The sequence below is a fragment of the Neopsephotus bourkii genome, unplaced genomic scaffold (genome assembly GCF_033783945.1).
Source record: "Neopsephotus bourkii isolate Nb327-2 ecotype Australia unplaced genomic scaffold, CSIRO-AGI_Nbou_v1 NB_272, whole genome shotgun sequence".
Lineage (NCBI taxonomy): Eukaryota > Metazoa > Chordata > Aves > Psittaciformes > Psittacidae > Neopsephotus > Neopsephotus bourkii.
In genome coordinates, this window is record NW_026900781.1 from 4,384,011 (window position 1) to 4,402,733 (window position 18,723).

The 18,723-nt window shown below is 42.4% G+C and overlaps 1 protein-coding gene across 1 annotated transcript in view; it reads right to left on the minus strand.

Annotated features, from left to right (window-relative positions):
* The window catches only part of E2F3 (E2F transcription factor 3), a 42,996-nt gene that overhangs the window by 16,999 nt on the left and 7,274 nt on the right, over window positions 1–18,723 (minus strand). The gene's annotated exons all lie outside the window — the stretch shown is intronic.

Here is an 18,723-nt window from a genome sequence, read left to right on the forward strand (position 1 = left end):
TAAGTGACAGCTGACAGTGAACTAAGCATCAAGCCAAAGAAATGTGCCTTAGCACTCAGCTGTGTTTCCATCTGTGTCTCAGGGCAAGGACTATGTTGAGCAAGTTAAGCTAGGGCAGATGACTAAGCCTGGCATAGTCTCTAGAAGATATTACAATTGCTAGGGGCAGATAAAATAGCAGCTTTTCTGTATGTCACCACAATGCTGATATTACTGGGGAGGGGATGCAAAACTACCCAGGAACACAGATAAATTTTTACCGCAGCAAGGAAGCTGTAGCACAGACACTTTACCAATCCCCACACACTTTCCACAGGCTTTCTTCCACATCTTCAAAATTAAGCAGTCACTTAAAACTACGCTTTAAAAGCTGAGGTTCTGGGGCAGGAAAGCTGTTCCAGAGGTCAGGAGGTACAGAGAAGAAAGCAAACATCTTACGTGAAAGGGTAAATTAAGCTGGAGCTTGATAAGGAAGGAACACAAGAGAAGCAGCAAGGAAAGACACCTTGGGGTGAATGCGCAGAAATATTCATATGCTCAGGAGTTGCAGGCTTCTTATTTTGAACATGCCCAAATAATTAACTCTGGTACGTGGAGAGCTCCAAGTACCTACCAGAGGGCTGCACCCGGCAGAGGGCATGGCAAACACTACAGCTACCACTGGGAGAGGCTGAAAAATGGGGAGAGGTGCAGAGAAGAGAGGTAAGGAGCTCTCTGCAAGAGAGGGGCTGAGCTCTGCAGGTATGCTTACAAGCGATGAAACACCTGAAGTCAGCAAAAAGATGCAAGGGGACCACCAGAGTCCCTGCCTTTGGACTCCTAGTGACAAGTCCTCATTTCATACCTATTTCTGTCAAGCAGTGAGGAGATTAGTTTGCAGTTCAAATTCCTGGAAGGGAGAGGGGTGTCAGTTTTCCATGAAGAAATATTTACCCCAATCTACACACAGATGCCAATATTTTGTACCACTGTACGCTTGGTTTCAAGTAGTTGATTCCAACAGTGTAAAACCATTGAAAAGGGATTTAAGAAAAGAACAGGGAGATAATGAAACAGGTGGGAACTAAACTACTTGCACATAAAAAAAACAAACTATGTCCTTACAAGGGGAGATCTAAACATCTTCTCAACTCATCCCAAAAATATTACTTCTCTTTTCAAAAGTGTACATTCCATACTACCCTACACAGAGGAATGGTGCACTTTAATGAAAACGTGACCTCAAAATTAAGTTTTACACATAACTCATTCATTAGATTATAGCATATAAAAAATATACACAGAAATAGTGCCTTGAAAATTGAACACATTGTAAAACCAACACAGGGAAGAACAGAAGTCTGAAATATCAGTCCTTATTAATCAGGATTATTACTTGAGTGACAAGCAGCTGGTATTTAAGGTAACATTTAAAGATGCATTTTAAAGCAGATGACAAAACAGCTAACAGAAATCAATCTACTCCAACACAAAAGCCCCACATTTTCTTCTCAGAAAATGGCAACTGTATTAAAAAGAGGACAAAAAGATCCTTTCCACTAAACCAGTTTGTGTTTCCTAAGCCATCATCTTATTTTTCAGCTTTTCAGGTATCAGCTTATTATAGTTTTGACAGAGGGCAATTCTTCTCTAGCTCCTATACTAAAATTATTCATTCAGCTACAGTAAAGTTGCTTGGCTTTATTGTAGATGAATATTAAAAGAAAATCCCCTTTGTATTTCTTAATCAGGTTTATAATTCAATACAAGGCACCTGACAATTACCAACTTAAAACGAAATTATGATCATCTGCAGCTCCTCCTCATTAGGTTTTGACCCTGAAAGCCAAAGGCTGACTGTTATTCTGGTGAAGTTCTTTCAAGTCTAATTAAACCATACTGTTTCCATTGGTTTTCCATTTTCACAATTCTCTCAGAAGCATCAGGGGTGTCAAGGAAGCCATGAACTGCAAATACTTAAATATCTAACCACAAGACTTAAGTTTGGCTATAAATAAATAAATAAATAAATAAATGAAAATTAAAATGTGGATGGCCAAGTTGCAAGAATCCAAGATTCTTATTTTAAAGGAGGACCCAAACCAGAGAAACCTGGCAATGGCTTTCCCTTCCCAGGTTGAATATGCTGAAAACAAGAATGCAAGCGTCAGGAATGCCTCCCAGTTGTTACTGCAGAACACCACACAGTGTTTCAGTAGTTAATTCTGACAGTATAAAACCACTGAAAGGGGATTTAAGAAAAGAACAGGGAGATAAAGAAATAGCTGGGAACTAAACTACTCGCATGTAAAAGAAAATAAACTTCTCTAACACCCACGGAAAGGAATACATTATCTTTCAGGTATGCTCAACTGTTAGAGCATGCATAGCTAGCTCCTCCTGTGTTAGTGGAACCGTGCACTGATGCACTTCACCTCACCCCAGTGTGGCAATTCACACTTCTCTCACCTTAGTCCTGTGTGAACAGAAGAACATGTTCATCTGCTTTTAAATGAAACACAGTGATGTGAAGCGAACCCAGCAAGCAGCACAACGTAGCAATGAAAAATAGTGGTTTCTTCTGGCAGATCATTTTTACTGAAGGAGGATTATAATCTTAAGGTACTAATTGCCTTTCATTTTCATTAGATAACTTGTGGGGAGCTGACCTGCCAGAAGGTCAGAGTATCCTACAGCCACCACTGTTTGCATAACTCAGGCACTGAAGTAAGTGCACAACCTTTTGATGTTATTCCATTTTCTGTTCATCAGCCTACTCACACACCGTGGGATCAGACTACATCCCATCGGGCTTGCTCTTGGTATAGTGGCCACTGCTAAAATGTGCAGCTTGTGTTGCTCTCATGCACTGGTGCAGTACTTCATATTTTCTTTGTAATAGAAGAGGAAGGACATTACAACGGTTGTGCAAGAATTAAACCAAAGAATAAGCAAATTTTCAGGCCTCAAACCAACAGAATTACACCTATGCTGCATAGGAAATGAATCACCCTAGATCCTTCTATTGCAATTTTTTCCACCAGATATGAAACAATTACTTCTTACTGGAAGCAATGCCTTTGCACTGTACTAAGCTTTGAAGGCTCCAGTTACTGCTTCATGTTGAAATATGAATAGTTATTTTCAGGAAACTGCGCCCAGTTTTCATCTCAACTGCTAAACTGCCTCAGGTGAGGACCACACCACATATGTCCCTGTGCAGCCCTGAAAACAGCTCCCATGCCACAGCCACTCCCCATCCCAGTGGCTGCCAAAGGCTGAGCTGCACCTGCCTGGTTAAGGTGGAAGCTATGGAGACAAAGCTTCCATAAAATGCACTGACAAGCAGTCAGGACTCACACTTGGAAGCAATAGACAGACAATCCAGAAGCGGGGCAGGGGATCCTCACTGCAAGTTTTTGGGGTGGCTGGGTGTAGCTGGACGGTTTCCCTCCCATTCCCTGGGAAGCATAGCCATGGCCATGGTGGCAAGGCTAGCCCTGCCACCAACAGGCTTTAATACCAGCCTGGCCCTACAAACCGATGTCAAAGCTACTGGCCATTGTCCTACACTCATTCCCAAAGATACCACTTCAGCAGGGCTGGTGCCTCCAGCGCAGAGCAAAGGCTGGGGGTTTTCAGTTGCAGTTCATGTCAGTGATGTCTCACCACAGACATCCTTTGAAGAAAACAAGGCTGTCATAAAACAGGTCTGACACTGAACTTTCAAACTGATGGCAAGCAGGCAGGGTGGGGGGAGGAAGGACAAGATGACAGATTGGCTGCCTAAGAGATTTGTTGATGCAGTTTCTTTGTATTGCATTTATATGTAACACACCAACACAGGTTCACTTTTAGTATTACCCATCAAGAACAAAGGAAGCAAATAAGAAAGTCATAGTTTGAATTCACACTGTTTATGATAGGGCATAACCTCTCCATTTGGCTGCAGAGCTGCTTGCAGTGTTTCATCCCTTCAGGAGACTTCCAGCCTCTGGACTAGTGAGGCTAAAACTGAACTGGACCAAGGGAAATAAGTCTCCCATATAATTTTAAGCTTGGTCCCAAGCAAAAGCCATCAAAAAGTAGTCAGTTGCAAAATACAACCTAGAGATTTTGTCTTTTGTATTTAAGGACTATTTTTAAAAAAGTACTCTTTTAAGAACAAGTCATTAACTTCAAAATAAAACTGTTATCATGTTAGTTCCACTCAGTGGCTTCCACTCTATGTATAGAAATTAGCACAGCCACTTAAAAAGGAAAAACTTTCAAATGCTGCAAGCTGTCTGCCAAATTGTCTACTAAACAAACAAGCATTGGGAGGGGGGAGGAAGAACATTAAGGGAGCTGGAGAATAGGATAGGTTGAACTTCCTTGGAGGAAATTCCAGTAAATGCCATAAAGTAAGAGATACACCAGTTAAAATCTGAAAGAGTAGTACACGGGTATATATAGCTATATCAGAACTGGGAGAAGAGTTACTCCTTACTTGCAGAGCATGTAGAATACAGTCAAGCTCTCTAGGAAGATGTAATTAATCAGATTTGATACAAATGAAGTGAAAAGGGAGGAGGAGGAACACTTGCAATGCCATGCCAGTGTTATCTCAGTGTAGGAGCACTGTAATGATGCAAGACCGGGCTTGCAACCCAAAGTCTGCTCAGTAAATTTCCAGCCTAAGTCACAGCATCTCAATCTTTGTTTTCCTTGGATACAGGACACCTATAAGAAAGGACAGCATGCTTGGAATTACACCAATGAAGTTTCTGGAGTGCAAGTTTTCTTGTCAGCACACGTCTGTGGTTCAAGATTTCTCACCCCGGCACACCAAACCTTCCTGGACTCTATGCAAAATACCTGTGCTGAGTTACACCAGTGCAGTGCCAAGGGACTGACAGGTGACTCATGGGAACCAACTTACTTGTACATTCTTTCAAAAATGAGTGACAAAGATCAATAGGCAAACACTTCAGAAACTACAGCAGAGAGCTACAAACTAGATGGCAGTAAGTTTTAAATACTCAGGCACACATGAGCATTAGTCTTGAGTATTCATGCCCCTAAAGGAATCCCTTCTTAACAAAAGTCAACACCAATCTTAACTCCATATTTTTAATTCACTGCCTATGGCACAATGGTTCTTACATCTAACTACTTGTTCAATTAGTGCAATTAGTTATGAGAGAAGTCAGATCTGAAGTAGTAAAGTCTCTTATTTTGAAGTAGTTCCTTAACCTAGTTCCATACATGTATAAAAACATACAGCTGGATTCCCCCAAAGTAATAAATGTACTCTGGATCCATTTAGGGTGATAAAAATATTATATAAATTCCAAAGGACACTGAAAGTTGACAAAAAGCTATCAGGAGACAACCAGACCCAGAGGAGGTAAAACGACTTGCGCTTAAAGAGTCCAATAATGAGAAATAACATAGGATCCTAAACATTTACTGTAATACAAGATAGTTCTGTACATTATGTAAACTGTGGGTATTTTAGTTCACTTTAAGGAAGTCCCAGCGTTGTCCAGATTAACCCTGAGAAGTTACTTTCGCCCTACAAGCAACTGTAACGCTGACTTCACATGAAGTATTCAATTTATCAGTCAAAAATTAATTAGGTTCAGTTTTGAAAATTAAATTACCAGTATCACATAAAAAAATGCTTAGGTAACCTTGGAGAAGTTAATACAATAACCTCATCCACATACTAAACCTCAGAGTAATCAAAATAATCAACAAGCGCCCAAGAAACAGGAAACATGGTTTACAGATCCAAAAGCAACTATTCCTAGAAGCAGACAGAAAGGAGGCTCCAAATCAGCAGAAAGTCACAGATAAAAGCACGTAAGGAGAGAATCACAAATAGCAGGGCCCCAGAGGCTCCAGGTGTGGCTGGCAGCCCTCTTCATCCTAGATCAGGAGACAGTACTGCTATCTTTACAGTACTAACAACTTCACAGCATGTTTGACTACAAACTGAACTTGATTTTGACCTAGCCTGGGCTGCTAAATTCTAGATTTCCTCCTTCCCCACATCAAGGTAGGCAGCTGTTGCATATCCTCTTACAGCACCGGTCAGTTTGCCAGCAGGCAGCTTATGTGACTGAAACGGCACAAAGACAGCAGAGTTCCTAATGTTTTAAATTCTATGTATCACAAAGAACAACTAATCCACCAAGCTCTCGCTGTGATGCACATCCTACCTCGGCAGTATTTTACCACTCCATCAGCCACACCAAGGAGCGGAACAACCTGGGAGTGCTGACAAAATGAAGATAAATTATTTGGTTCAAATAGCAAGTTTTACTCATTCCTAGTGACAGAGAACAAAAAAAAGACAGTAACAGTTCATGCAAAAAGTGATTGAGTGTTGGTAGACTAAATTTTCTTTTTCACATCTGGGTAAGTTCTGCCATACCATGGATGGGTCAATCTAAAAATCTGATGTGATATCCTCATTTACAAGACAGCATCCAAAACAGATGTGTCATCACAGTGAGTAAATTTACAGAAGAAAATTAGTCAAAGTTGCTGTTCTTTCTCAGATTATGAACTGTATTTTTTCAAATTACCCCTTTTTGGCTCTGGTGAAGCAGAACATCTCAGGTCATAGAGTCAAGCAAGGACTTGACTATCAAAATTAACCCACAGCAGATGCAATCTGTACATTCCATTTTGTCGTCTTTACTATGTATTCCCTAAAATAAACACCTCAAGATTACTTCTCCAAAAGAATGAATACAGCCTTTAAGTCTCAATTTTTTAAATTAAATTAATTTCATTTTCTAACTTGCTCTTTGATCAAAGAAAAGAACCCAGCTTTCTAGTATGACCCTCTACGTATCACTGTCACTGACCGTTAGATTTCCAGTAGTTTCTATGCCAATTAAAACACTGAGTTATCTTAAAGCCAAGTACAGGAAGAGATTGCCATGCAGTTTTACAATCTCCTTTATGAGAAAGGTCAATGAGCAAGCCCCTGTAAGAAAGGGACATAAACACAGTTGCTCCCACCAAAAAGCAGGCAGCTGGACTTGCTGTTCAGAGCTGAAATTACAGATCATAACTCTGCAGAGAAGTTAGAGAATAAAACATTCATTCTGTCAAAACTAAAAGGTATCAACTCATTATTGTTTTCCTCTCAAAAAAAAAAAAAGTCTAATTTCCATCTTCATTTTGCATTGTTCCCGTTTTCAACATTAAGTTCTCGATGTGCTTAAGTTCAACAATTTAAGATGTCCTTTAAGACCAGAATCATCTCACAGAGTGGCTGAGATAGGAAAGGACCTCTGTAGAACATCTAGTCCACCTCACACTGCTGAAAGTGGAGGCAGGATGTTCAGAGCTGTGTCCAGCCGGGTTTTCCATTTCTCCAATGAGATATGAAAACTTAAGAGACCTATTCCAGCATTTGGTCACCCTCACTGTAAAAAAAAATCTTCTGTTTAAAAGGATTTTCTTGCATTTCAATTTGTTCCCCTTGCCTTTGTCCTGTCACTGGCCACCACTGAGATGACCATGGTTTCATTTTCTTCACTCCCTCTCATCAGGTGTTTATACACGTTCTTGTCTCCAGGCTCAAGAATCACAGCTTTTTCAGCCTCTCCTTGCATATCAAGTGCTCTGAGGCATTAACCTTAACTTTGCGGCCCTTCACCAAATATGCTCCAGTATGTCCATATCTCTCCTGTACTGGGGAGACTGGAATTGGACCCAGCACACCAGATGTCCCACCATGGCTGAGCAGAGGGGATTAATCATCTCCCTCAACCTACTGGCAACGAAATGCCTACAGCACTGGGAATTCATCAGTGGTCTTTGCCCTAAGAGTGTGTTGCTGGACCCCCAAGGCTTTTTTTCCTGCAGAGCTGCTTTCCAGCAGGTTTGCCCCATCCAGATGCTTGGAGTTATTCCCTTTGCTGAACTTCACGAGGTTTCTGTCAGCCAGTTTCTTCAGCCTGTCAAGGTCCCTCTGGATGGCAGCACAATCATCAGCTATATGAGCCAACCCTCCCAATTATTTATGTGGTGTATCAGACAAGTCATCCCTTAATTTCATAAGCAGAATATTGCTTAAGTAAGTTGCACTGTAGGGTATTTCCTTCAGACCTCAATTTTTATTGCCTTATTTAACATCATCTTCTATTCTCAAATTTTCCCCTTACAAGTACTAGCACTGAACTATGTTATTTTAAGTATCAGCTGTGCCAAAACTGTTCGCTGAGGCAAAAGTATCCCTTCTCCTGTTCCTTATTTTTTTTGTACATGCCAGGATGCAAGCCTCAGTGCCATCGCTCCTGGGCATTGCTCTGGAAGCTGGTGTGCAGTTGCTTATCCACTACAGACTTCTGAAATGTCCTGCTTTCCAGGATACAGGCCCTCTTTCATAAGGCATAGCTTGCATTCCCTGCTCTCAGGCATACAACTTTGCCTTTCACTGTATTAAAGACACGGTGTGTTTGAATGTGCCTATAGAGCAAGTTGTGAGAGCTCCATTATCATTTACTATTCTGCTAGCAATTACTATCAGCAACAGGTTTTCTTGTTTACTTCTGGGACAATAATGAAACCACTCCATAGTATTTGGATTAGTGCAAATACTGAAATTAAAAGGACCCTTTTCCTGTCACTCAGCCAATTTTTAATCCAATGCCATACTGGCAGTTACTTTTTTTCTTTTTTTTAATCAAAATGCTTTATAAAATTAAATGTATTCTCTATCAGCCTCATTCACATGTCAGACAGCTACATCTTTGTTATCTTTTAGCTTTTGGTTGGCGGGAGGAAAGGCAGGAAAAGGAGTTCACAGAGTTCAAGTTTTAGCAAAGTTTTATGGATGCCAGAAGGAGACTGTAAGAGCAGAGCACTAGCAGAAACATAAAAGAGACAACACATAGTGTGAAAGCAGAGACTAAAATTTCTGTTCATGAGCTTTAATTTCTACTCACTGCAGTCTAAAGTTCAGAGAAAGACCATTTGGCTTCCTGCACTTCTGCCTTCCCCCTCTTTCCCTTTCTGCTACCTGCCTTGCTCTAAAACCATGCAGTTATTAGAGCTATCCCATAGGCAGTGGACAGCTAAACGGGATTTTCCAGAAGCCTGCAGAAGTCTTCCAATGGAATCTAGCACTAAAATATCACCTATTAAAGGCTGCACTAAAAATTCCTTTCTTTAAATAGATTCCAGGCTCCTGGGCTGTTTCACAAAAGTACCTTAATCTGTTCAGAAGATAAATGACCATATGATTTAATTGTGCCTTCTTCACAAAACCCGTAACTTTGTCTCTTATGGTCGGCACACCTTGATCCTTTTCATTTTCAAATGCAGCCCCACTTATGAGTCATCTTTCCCTCTTCTCACACATACTTTTCAATCTCTCCTTTTCATCCCTTTCCTCTTGTTTTAGTACAAGGCTGTAGGTAGGACAAACCAAAATAGCAGGTTTCACAACTGGACATGAGACATCCTTAAATTTAGATCAAATGAGCCCTTCCAAAGCACACAGGATCTCTCCATCCAGACAGATTTATGAAAGCTGCATATAATTATAGAAATATATAGGATCAAAAATACCCTGTATATGATAGCCTTTCTCAATTGTATATGGATAGGAAAGACAGCTTTATTCTCCTAACAGCAGGAGGAGGAGTAAGACAACCCAGGGCAGCCAAGGGAAGTTCCCAGCAGCCTGTAGGTTTCCCAGACTGCTAAAAAACATGCACCAAAAACGTGTTGTCTTGCCTTGACATCCATAATTTCTACCCTTTCAACAGGCGCCTGCTGATGATAGCAGCAAGTCTTCTTACTCTTGACTTCCCTCCTAAGCTTTGCACTGGCAAGAAGCCCTCACACGCTCCGTGCTAACTTAGAACAAGTTCCGCAGCGTGGCCCTATGCTTTCCACAGCAAACTGGAAATTTCATGTCCGCTTCAGGTAAATACATTTTATTGAATTAAATGCAAGAAAGTAAATATGGCAGAGTTACAGTGTTCCTTACGTGAAACGCTGAATTCCAAAATAAATAGGAATGCTCCACAGCTTTCACATTTCACCATCCTGCAAATGTTTCAATGCACAGTGGTGCTAAAGAAAGTACCAGGAGAAAGATGGAAGTTCTGGCAGCTGCAGTGCAGGGACCAAAGGCTTCTGAAGTTTTTTGCTGAAGTAATCAATATGAAATAGTTATGCTCAAAATTAGGCAACAGACTAAAGTGACAGCGTGTAACTAATAGGGCTGTGAAGTAAGACTTTACTCCAGAATTACTTACTTAGTTAAGTTTGTATGTGAAGGTTTACTTATAATCACAATGACATACCTCCTTTTGATCTGAAGCTGAAATTCAACAGTGTATTTTAGCCACAAAGGCTGAATTCTGCAGTGGGGTAAAATAAGGAGGGCCCTGGGTGCTGTTACCACCACCCAGGTTGGCTTCACCACCTGGCTCAAGGGGTAGAAAGGAGATTTTGCTATGAATGCAGTCATGCAGTTCAACCTTCCTTGATGAACTTTGCATATGACTAGCATTCATTATCACTCATCCAACCAAAAGCTCCAGGAGCCTTCCTATGCCCATAACCCACGCAAGATAAGCCCTTTGGCTATGGACATGGCTATTGGCAGTAAAAGCCATCCCAATTACTATCTTAGGGGATTCTGTGATCTCTCATGCAAGACCATGACACCTTTACTTTATCTGTCAAAAATGAGTCATGTTAAAGTCCTGCTAAGAGAAGCTGTACCTGTGAAAGCAGCACAGCCAGTCTTTCCTCCGGAGGTATTTCCTGATAGCAGTGATTTTGGAGAAGGCCTCCAGTATTACAAGCTCACTACACACATAACTTCCAGGTGCAAATTACATTTATATCTTCACCTACTTCAATGCCAGCCATAGGACTGTAATTAAATTACATGTAGCCTGGGAGCCTCAAACAGGGACTGAAAGCCGAGTGTAGAAGGTACGGAGCACACACAGCACTGAGGAAACACAAACTCTCAGTTTAAGCAACGGTGGATTTCCTCTGTGAACCAAGAACATTTTTAGCCATGTTTACTCCTCCATGTACACACAAAACCTCTAAACTGCCCCAAAGGCTTTAAAGCACAAGTTCCCTTCAGCCCTTAGGCACTACCAGCAAGTCACTGCCAGCTGCATGCGCTCAGTAACCTAAGCAGTAAGTAACAGCACAAAAGCTGCCTATTTCTTTACAGAGCCATCTGTTCGGGTTTCGTTCTGCACAACTCCTCGCACTTCTAGGAGATGCTAAGGTCACACACATAGCAAGGCTCTAGATCCCGAGTGAGGCATCCCACATGTGGGGAGAGGGCACGTGAAGATGTCCACAGCCAAGGGTGCACCTTGGGGCCTGCTGCCAAGAGGGACAGCCCTCACTGGACACGCTGCCAGAGCCATGCAGGCCAGGGAGCAAGCTGGTCTGAAAACTAATCACTCACCCAGTGTTGGCTTTCAGCTGGAGCAGATCTCTGGTCTGGTGGAGCACAGGGCAGTACAAGGGCAGGCACCTACGACACAGGGAGGTGGTGGGACCATGTGAGAAGGAAGGGAGGGCAGCATGACCCCAGTCATGGCAGCAGCAACTTGGATCATCATAAGCTGACTGCAAAACCAAATTCCCAGAGTGTCTCCCAGAATGGTTCCAGGAATCCCACCCTGTCACAGGCAGCACAAACCTGATCCCCAACTCATCTTTTCCTTCCTAGCCCAGCAGGCAATTAAGGTTACCCTGACTATGAGGGGATTACATATCATTTCCAAGAACATGCAGATAAGAAGCTGGAGGAGATTCTAGTTTCTAAGACAAACGATCATTCCCATGTTGCTGAACCAAACAGATCTAACCTGTTGGTGTGAGGTATGGAGACCTGCATGCAGTTCTGGTGTCCTCAACATAAGAAGGACATGGAACTGTCAGAGCAAGTCCATAGGAGGGCCACGAGGATGACAGGGGACTGGAGTACCTCCCGTATGAAGACAAGCTGAGAAAGTTGGGGCTGTTCAACCTGGAGAAGAGAAGGCTGCGTGGAGACCTCATAGCAGCCTTCCAGTATCTGAAGGGGGCCTATAGGAAGGGACTCTTCATTAGGGACTGTAATGATAGACCAAGGGGCAATGGGTTTAAACTCAAGCAGGGGAAGTTTAGATTAGATATAAGGAAGAAATTCTTCACTGTGAGGGTGCTGAGGCACTGGCACAGGTTGCCCAAAGAAGCTGTGGCTGCCCCACCCCTGGCAGTGTTCAAGGCCAGGTTGTACAGAGCCTTGGGCATGATAGTCTAGTGCGAGGTGTCCGAGCCCATGGCAGGGGAGTTGGATTTAGATGATCTTACTTTCCAACACAAACCATTCTATGATGGTGAGGAACAATAGGAAGACCTCTGTCCCTCATTCACCTATTACTGATACCTGTCACAACTGGATTGTGTTTCAGTCTCTGCATGAAGCTAGTGATCACCTGAAAGATCTTGACATGGTATTTAATCCTCTTCTATATTTTATTGTCCTCAGAAATACTGGATAGCTTACTGAGAAGCACAACTGTTTAATAATAGCACATGACTACATAATTTATTATGCTGAAAGCAAGCCTTGTTATATCTACCCCAAAAGAGTATCTTTAAAGTGTAAAAAGGAACCATCAGTCAGTAATATTATCACTCCTTTCTCACAGCTGGAGCCCTATCCATCAGATGCACTACAGAAAACAAGGAGAACAAAGCTAATCAAATACTACCACCTTTCTTCCTCTCTATTATTGCCTCTCCTAAGATTGACCACATTTGTGGTTAAGTGCAGGGAGTCAAACTTCCTATAAGCTGTGTCGTTACGGTTCCAGATTTCCACTGTGGTTCAGCTGTATCACAGCTCTGGAAAGGCATGCTGGCATACGCTCAAACCACTGCCTTGGCCTGTTAAGGTGACAAAATTCCATATTGTGATTGTAAAAGGCTCTCACCCAAATCACCTTGCTGGCCTGCCTTCTTAAAGATCTTAATACCAAGCTTGGGCCAGGAACTTTGTTGGAATTGGTAGCCTGGATAAAAACAGTTCGTGAATGGAGTGACACAAACTCAAAATGTCAGGGGGGATACAAGCAGCTAGTTAAGCTGGAGAAACAGAAGCCCAGCTCCTCGGGATCCCAGCACACACCTCATTCCACTGCTCCCAAGAAGGACTCCTGCTCAGCCTTCACAAACCCCAAGGCTGTATATGTGTATGTCCCATCTTCTTGTCCAAGCAATGCAAAGACTTCATCAGTTCTTTCACAATTTGAAGCTCACATCACTGAGATCAATAGTCCCATCTCAGTCATAGCCAAAATGCTAGATGCAGCTGGCTGATGTGGTGGCAGGACCTGTCCCCTCAGAAAGCAAGTCTGGAGAAGATACAGTCTCCGCAAGGTCACGGGTACTCCAAGCATCTGCTGGTTAAGTGTAGCTCCTCACAACAAAAGTGGCTTCCAAAGTTTGTCTCTATAAAAAGAATCAGCTCATTGCAAAATGGACAGAGTGAAGCATGCTGGGTTTTGGACCTTTTCTGAAGAGAAAAATCAGATCAGGATACCACAACCATGTGACATTGGGTCAACATGGTAGACCTAAGAAATCAGTTTCAATGCCTCGTCTGAAAGCAACAGGAAACTAAGTGAAAGCTGAAGTTTCTCTACACTGTTACACAAAAGAACAAGAAAGCAACTACTCATGGGCCTGATCAATAGTGCTACCCAAAAAAATATAGTCTTACATGCATGGGGTGCAGATGCACAAACAAGTGGACCTGTAGTGACATGGACATAAAGATCTCCCCCATGTACGTGGGCCACTGCATCAGCCCTGATCTGCACTCTCACCTCAGTTCAGACTAAGTAGCTACCAAGTTACACACCACAGTTTAACTCCAAGGGTATGGTGTACCTTCCCACATTCTTAAAAGTGTACCATCTTCCCACACTGGAAAAGTCACTGCACCTGCCCCATGCTAGGGCTCATGCCCATGCAGTCATGGGAGAGGCACTCAAACATGAGGCAGAACAACAAAGAGGAGAAAAACCCTTGTTTCTGGCACTCAGCAGGAGGTGAAATACTTGCAGAAGGCATTGAGCATTACTTTGCAGCAGAAGGAACAATACACTTTTGTATGATTTGCACAACATTAACCAGCGTCCGGGGCTGAATCTAGACAAAGATCTGACACCAACTTCTCAGGAGGAAATCAAACCTTTCAGGACCATTACTGCTGCTGGCAGGCAAGTTCTCCCTAATCTTCTAGGCAAGCCATGCTTGCACGACCAGGGAGAGAGACAGGGCTGCCCTAGTGGGCAAGTACATTTGCTGGGATCCTTATGCTGTCCCTTTGTGTCATTGCAGTATTATACAAAGTTCAAGGCATTTAGAACTATTCCAGATCTGCTGGGTTTTTTTCCATTTCAACAAGGCATCATCATTGAACAAGTCAACAGACAAGCTCAAGTATGTGATATTTTTATCTAGATACGCTATAGCACCTCACAGATGCCTACAGTTTTCTCCCTGCAATGCCTTAAGGAGATTCTTCCCTTTTCAACTGCCAGTCAAGCAGAGTTTGAGGGCTGTTCTTCACATGCTGAGGCAATCAAGATCTTCAAACAGCTGGGAAAGCTGCATTTCTCCACTTCAAATCAAGTACTAGCAACAGACACAACCCCTGTCTGATACTACCAGTGCTGCTTCCCCCTCCACCCCTCCCGCCTTGGAGGAAGTAGGGAAATGTATTCAAAATGGCACTGAGGCCATTGAAAGAACTGAAGGGTAGTCAAGAAAACAAAAACTATACAGAACTGAAGGGGAAAATAAAAGGGTGGAATGATTTGATAACTCCTGATTCCCTTTGAAGCAGAAATACTTGATTTTGGCCTTCAATAGAGAGCCAGTCTTAGTCACTGCATTGCAGATGAGAACAATCACTTTTTTGCTTGCTCTGACTTATTGCTAAATTGATTATTCTCCAGGACTAGGAAAGAGGGAGAAAGGAGGGAGATGGTAATCGCCCTCATAAAATTCTTTAAGGTGAAAGAAGTGAATGCATCTTTCTTTTCCTAGCAACCCTCCTTCCTAATTCTGAAGCAAATAAATCACACCAAGGATAGTATCCTGAACATATGGCTTTCTCTGAATAAGGGGAATTTGCCTGCCTACAAGCTTGCTTTTCTTTTCTTTCTCTTTTTTTCACCCTCCTAATTTAATTAAATATGTCAGTCTCTGGAATCCCCTACACATTCCCCTTCATAGCAAAGTGGGTTTCTCCCCCACCAAAAAAAGAAAGGAACACCACAAAAAAAGCTTGATAAGCATTAACTCACTTAAGTCCACAGAAGGCTCTACCTAAGCTTAATATCTGGCCAACAGCACACAACCTGTTCACTAATGTTGCGTTCACTTCCCACATACTTCAGCAAAAACATGTTGCCAAAATAAGAAAAGGAAAGGGCCTCAGCACACCAAGGCCAGCAGTGACATGAAGAGCACCCTTAGAGAACAGGGCACAAGCAAGCAGTATTGGAGGTCTGCAACCGATCTTGCACCTTTCATTACCACCTTTCCTGCAAACACCAACAAAGCACATGGCTGCAAATACAAGTCACGGGATGTGCTTCTATTTTGCCATTTCCTTCTTCATGCACAAGACACCCTGTGTTGCATGGCCTGAACTTGGAATGCTCCTCAGTCTTTCTGTATAGCAGCTAAAGCAGAGGACTATTGGGAAGGATGCTGCTAACCCTTAGATCTGGAAGAGCCTTCCTGCAGGGGTCTTGCAGGCTCTCAGTTGCGAACTGCTTGCGGCAAGGGCCCTGAGAAGGGGGAAATACCCCCTGAAGTTCCTCACTCCCCTGCATACAATCCAAGAAGGCAGCTTGTGGCAGACACAGGAGATGATCACAGAAATGTTTGCCAACAGGAATGAAAGGGTAGCGAAGATGCCAAAAAGGCAATGCTCTTCATTTTTCATTAAGTAAAAAATAAAGAACAAGCAACAAAAACATGACTATCAACTGAAATCAGAAAGGAAACTTAAAATGATTTTACAGAAAGAAGTGTGAACTGAAAGTCATACCAAAAGCCACCTGAATTTCTCTCTATCATATGCTATTTCCCATGTTCATTTATGTCATCTTCACAGTGTCAGTTTTTGAGAGAACAATTCGCAGCTCAGCACGACAGAACAGTAATACCGACGGGCATGCAGAACATTAGCATGTTATAAATAAGCTGCTAATTTGAGGTGGGAAAAAACATCAAGGCAGCGCTTATGATTAAGAACCAGAGAATGAAAATGAGCAACTTGCTTATGCTTTCATGGCACTGTCTTTACAAAAAGAGCTTTTTCTAACTCCCAGATCCTGAGGGGGAAAAAAGAATAAACCCTGTGAAATAGCCACTGTTGAGACAAAGCAGCCGGTGAAAATGCTATTAAAGCCCTCCCTGCCCCCACCTCAAGTAGTAAGTTGTCTTTTCTACCAACTCAAGAGGCTTGTACTTAAAAAGAGTACTACAGTGGAGTTGTGAAGTTCCGTCTTCCTCTCACCCGACTCGCAGTTTTACATAACTCCCAAGAGACGTTTTTAGGCTACAGATATCACGCAGCTGAGAGATAAGGGGGGGGGGGGGGTAGGACAAGGTGCAGAACTATTACGCAGCAATTCGCATCAGGGTTACTTGGAGCCACACAATAAGAGTCTTACCATGAAAAGTAAAACTTTATTCCACTGAGCCGACGGCCAGGATTATTCGTGCTTGCGATAGCCCCGATCACCAGCCTCCGTCTGCCCCATGCGGGGTTCCCTTCCCACCCTGTCCCCGGTCTGCAAGGACAGATAACGCCCCGCCACGGCACAGCTGCCACCTCGGGTATTATTTCTGTACCACGCCAGCATTGTCGCTCTCGGCCAGCGTGCCACTTACTAAGCATTATTATAAAAATTTCTGTGAATATCTATGTTGGCCATGAGCGGGGATAATGGCCCCATTGCAATAGCCTTGATAAAAGCTCCAACAAGACAGCTTTCAGATATGGCCACACAAAAGCCTTCTGTGAGAGCTGTAACCAACATCAATTCCCGCTATGCGAAGACATTAGACAAAGTGTGAACCAGCTTACTGTATGGGGACAAAAAACTGACTGTCAATGTGTGCGACCAACGCTGTCTAAAAACACAGTGCTGGCAAGGCAAAATAACACCAGCATATATGCATGGTAATTGCCATTTAATTCTAGCACCACAAGAAAACAAGTACTGAAGGCACTATTAGGTTACTAGCATCACTCAAGACATTGTAAATCCATATAATTCAATTTCTAGCATCTCTGGTTGGAAGAACTACTTTAAAACCAACAGATGTTAAAAAAGACCAAGCAGAGGGTGAAGTAAAGCCTAGTTTCCATTGCAGAAGCAGACAGAGAACGCAGGCCCTTCAAGGCCTGCCCTTTAAAGCATGTCTTTTCCAGTACACAGCAGACAACTCAATACACACAAACCACCATTCCATGTACCATACAAGACAAAACCCTTTCTACACATCATTTAATATTTTTACATACCTATCTACTTACACTGTAGTAGCACCCAAAAAGCCAGAAGCCTACAGTCAATGTAAATGGACCATATGAATATAAATGCCTGCCCAAGAGGTTACTTTTTTTGCTTCCAGACCTGAAGTTTGCCAGATGACATGTCTTAAATAGGAGTCTAGGTAGGAGGGAGGCAAGCAAGTCTCATGCCAGTTTGTTTCTGAACAACATTTGAAAGGCAAATTTGAAAGCTAAGTTTTATAGAGAGCATAGTACACTCGCTCTAGGGAGAAGTGTTTCACTCTAAAATTACATCTGTACTTTAAAATGTGTAAAAAAATCATGAAATCCTACAGTGCAGATTCAGTGGCTTGCAGGAAGAAAATATATCTGTTACTGCACTCCAATTTTAGTAAGATTTTGTAACTAATGGGTAGAACCAAAATTAAGAGAAAATTTTATTTAGAGAGAACTAGTAGAGTGGATAGATAAGCCTGACACTATATGTAAGAATTTGACTCTTGCACTGCATGAAGACAACCCCTAAAACAGAGAATTTTATGTCACCTTAATTAACAAGGAAGGAAGTTTGCCAATGAGTTTCTTCCCCTGCCCCACTTTCTAGCAGTAAGTTATGCAATATGCAGCAACCTTTGAACCAACAGCCATACAACAACCAAAAAGAACAAAACCAGAACAGCATTGCAAAGAGGAGAAAGTATGTCTTTCAAGAAGTTCATTAATAAAAATTACTTCTAGAATCTCTGCATGCATTAACCAACACACACATACCATAACTTGGAGTGGGAATGCTGCAGCTGAGGCAGCCAAGGCCAAGCAGACACTTCCTGTTACTCAGTTTCCCAATACAGTTTACTTTTATCAAAAATAGTTGTTTCCATGTTTTCTATGAGCTGCAAAACAACTAGTGGCTTGTAGTGTCAACGAGACACTAAAACCCTATTGTGAGGGCCCAACTTCTCCAGTACTGCAACTCAACCCTTTAAGTAGGCACCTGAAAACGCTATCAGCCTTAGGTGGTTGACACTTCTGGGCCTAGGTGCAGCCACATTCGAGCTGGATGAAATCTTGAAAAATAGATGCAGGTGATCAAATTAAACATCCTACTTACATGAAGTTACTGAACAGGGTACTGGCTTTACTTCTAGTGGTAGGAATAA